Source organism: Hipposideros armiger, unplaced genomic scaffold (genome assembly GCF_001890085.2).
Source record: "Hipposideros armiger isolate ML-2016 unplaced genomic scaffold, ASM189008v1 scaffold_494, whole genome shotgun sequence".
Lineage (NCBI taxonomy): Eukaryota > Metazoa > Chordata > Mammalia > Chiroptera > Hipposideridae > Hipposideros > Hipposideros armiger.
This window is the reverse complement of record NW_017731844.1, coordinates 749642-753452: the sequence shown is the minus strand read 5'-3', so window position 1 is coordinate 753452 and position 3811 is coordinate 749642.

The following is a 3811-nucleotide window of genomic DNA, read 5'->3' as shown; positions in this document are numbered from 1 at the left end:
CTTCTGGAAGGGTGCCGCACTCACCTTCCAGAGCCGATTCCTGAGTCAAGTGGTGTAGTGGTTCCGATGCAGCATTTTCTTGAGTCAGAGCTAGGAGGACTTGAACAAGTCCGGGTTCCAAGGCCCAGGCATGAGCTGGGTAGCACCATTTCTGGGGGATAAGGGGCGAGTGAACGCTGGCTCCTGGGCCCCGTGCCATCCCCAGCCCCTGTGTGTGTGTGTGTGGGGGGGGGCGGGGCTTCCTCACCTTGTCGTCTTGAGGGTTCTAGAGGTCCAGAGAGCAGCAGTAGTGCGTTGGCTCCTTCAGGAAAGTAAAGGGACAGACTTGCGAGCTCTGCTCCCCACGGTACCAGCCAAGAATGTTCTACAGGAGAAAAGACGGGTCATGAGTGAGGCGATGCTGGTCAGTTGGCCTGAGGGGCCATGCCCTGTACCTGCACTTACCAGGAAGGCCAGACAGCGTCACATCTGTCCTCACCGTCACACCAGACCATGTCATGTCCTTCTCAGCACCTCCTGGCGCCTGGCCTTCGGTGGCTGGCATGCACGCCTACCCCCACTGGAGACCTGGCTGGGGAGAATGGAGGAGGCTCTTGTTGAGTAGGCAGAGGCTGTGGGTGGGGGTCAGGCTGGCCAGTGGTCAGGACACTCACCTGGTCTCCAATCCGAGCACAGAGGCACCGATCCCTGCTCCGTCACCGCCCGCACGGGCCCGCCTTGGCCACAGGCTCTGGAGTCCAGTGCCCCACCTTGCTCGCGCCAGGCTGCAGCGCCTCTCCCCTGCCTGCGCCCTGACCTCTCCCCCCTCACCGAATCCATTCACTCTGCCCTGCCCGCCTCGCTTAGTCTGGTCTCGCCCATGCCCTTGACTCCCCTGGATGCTGTCCTGTCTACCATGTCAGTCCCAGGGGCAGTGCGGCGAAGGCACACAGTGTCACCAAGTACACTGTGGGCCTTCTCCGCACCAGCCTCTGGGATGCAGTGCCACGTGGGGCCGGCGCAGCCGCAGGCTGGGCCCACAGCAGCCTCCTTGCTGCAGAAATCTCTCTGGAGCCCACTACCTGCGGCCGCGCTCCGCTCCCTCCAGGTGATGTCCTTCCGCGGGCTGCCCCGCACACTGCGCCTTCGTTCCCGCTCGCCTGCCCTCGAGGCTCCTGCACAGGCCTGGGAGGCCTGGCCGGAGCCGCTCCTATACCTACTACTAAATGGATTGCAGTGGGTGTGATGTGTAGCGGCTGGGGACCCTGCTGTGTCCTGAGTCCCCATCTCATCCTGTCCAACCTGGGCCTGGAATGCCCTCCGCATGTGCTGGGTCCCTGCGGCCACCTGTGACCTCCCTCGCTGGCAGCCCTGCCTTATCTCCCACCCTGCCCGCTTGAAATGCTCTTTCACCTGGGACAAGCCCACGGCTCCCCAGCCCGCCCAGTCTCAGCTCCCCCTGAGACGATGTCACCTGTGCTGACTGTCCTGCCTTCGTCCCGCCGCTCTGCCAGGTCAGTCCCTTCTCCTCACGGGTCCTTGCTCCCCTTAACCTCCTTCTTGCAGGAGATGGAAGCAAGGGCCTGGAGGGGAAGGGGACTCACCTGGCACAGCAGACTGCTGTCTTCACCTGCCCGTGGCTGCCAGCTACTCCACTGCCCCAGGCCCAGGGCGAACCCTTCTCCAGCTCCCCCTTGTCCACCAGCCGCCACGTCCTGAAACCAAAATTGACCGGGATGAATGTCTGGCTCCCCCTTCTTTCCTCTGCACCCCTAGCTCGGGCCCGTCACAATCCACGCCGATGTAGCCCTGTCTCCAGGATGCCTGGGACCCCAAGCCCCACTCCCACCAAACTCCCCGGCACCCGCCAGCCCTGCCCCGGCCAGCCCCTCAACCCTTTGCCACTCCTGCCAGACTCCAGATTTCCAAGGTGATCCTTGGCCCACGCAAGCTTCCCTGAACCCCTGTTCCCCATCTTCCCCTGGTTTCCCCAGCACCCCAGCTTCCCTGGTTACCCCTCGGCTCCCCCACTTCCCCAGTTTCCCCCGGGCTCCCCCATCCCACCCCCACCCCCACCCTCGCCCTGCGTCCCGGCCCTAGCCCGGGCTTTTTCTAACTGGAGTGGCCCCGCCCAGAATTCCCGCCCCTGTTCTGCCAGCCAATCAGAGCAGGGACCGTACTTGGGGCCACCGCCAGGACCACCTCCGACTGGGATGGTCCAGTGCACGTTCCTCGCCCGATCTGGAATTCTCCAAAGACAGCCTTCCCCGCACCCCTCCTTTGGCAGCCTGTAAACAGGGCCTGGCATTGTCCCCAAACGTCCCCCCTCTCTGGTTGAAACAGTGGGGTTCCCTCAAGGCAGACAATGTGTGCTGCTCCCCACCCGCCCAGCACTGGGTGCTCTCTGTGCCCATGGATGGGGTTCCCGGCTGAACCAGGGGACTCGGCGGCACTCAGAGCCACCTCTGCCACCTCCGTGGCTAAGGCCACATGTCCACAGGAAGCAGTCGCGAGGGGTGTGTGGGTTGGGGTCAGGGCTCAGGTTGGGCGGTAGGAAGCGAGGAGCACGGTGGGCAGCTGATTCCCAGCTCAAGTGCTGTCTAGTTGAAGGTGGCTGTTGCAGCCACAGCAGCTTACATGGGGCAGGCTCCCCATTGTGGTTGGGGCACCCTGGGTCCCCTCACCGCCATGTTCCCGTCATCTGGACGCGGCATGCCCGCTATGCTCCACAGCTCACGGGCGCGCTCTGGTGAGTCCGCGTGCAGCCTCACAGCTCTGTCCCCACCTTCCAATGTACCGCCTGCCAGAGGCTCCGCCAATTCAGTAACAACAAAGACCTGAGCTTTGAGTCGCCCCAGCCACCCATCCCTTGAGTAACTCCCTTGGCCTTAAGGGGGTCCTGAGATCCATATGGTTCACCTACCAAGCCTAGAGTGTTGGCCCCATGGGAGGGTCCTGCCTAGGCAAGGGACCGGGAGCTCAGCTGGACTGAGGTGCGGTACTTTGGAGGGTCCTTGGGCAGATTTTCTGCTCTGTGGACCCAAACATGAAGTGCGGGGTGACGCCAGCCAAGCCTGAGACCCAGCTTTTGATATAGGTGAACCCCCAATTTACTGTGGAAAAACTCTGACTTAGCCATGGGTGGACCCCCAAATTAGAATGGGGCAGACCTCCGCATTTAACTGTAAGCAGACCCCAGCCTCAGCCCCTCAGACATGTGAGTCGGGGCTGCCATCTCGCGGCCACGGCTGTCTCCACACCCATAACCGATCAGCACCATTCAAGGCTGCGATCAGCTCAAGGTCGGCGCCCGTGCAAGGGGGAGGACCCCGAAAGCCTCCTGTGTTCAGCCAGGCAGCCCGCAAGACACTGTGTTGCCGGAGGCCCTGTGGGAAAGGTCTCCCTCCAAGGACGAGCTCCGCGTCATCCAGGCACAGGGACCCATCATTGTCCCCAAGTATTCCCTCTCATCTCTCCAATTTCAACCGTACAGCCTGGGGGGATTCAGGTGGGGAGCCTGGGTGGCTCAGACAAGTGCCCCGTCTTCCTGATCACCCTGTGGACCACCGCGGTATCAGGCCTGGGTGGATCCGGGACATTGCGTGGGCGAACCCGGGACATTGGGCGGGCAGATGCGGGACACCGCGTGGGCGAACCCTCAGCCACCTCGGGCGGTGATGTGTGAGCCCGCACTGCCACCTCGCGGACACCACTGTCTCCAGACCACAACCGATGCGACAGCATTTATGGGATGCGGAACGCCAGTGCGAATCGGTCTAAGACCAAAAGAGGATGACCCCGAAATTCCTTCGCTTGGAAGGAGCCCCCTGGA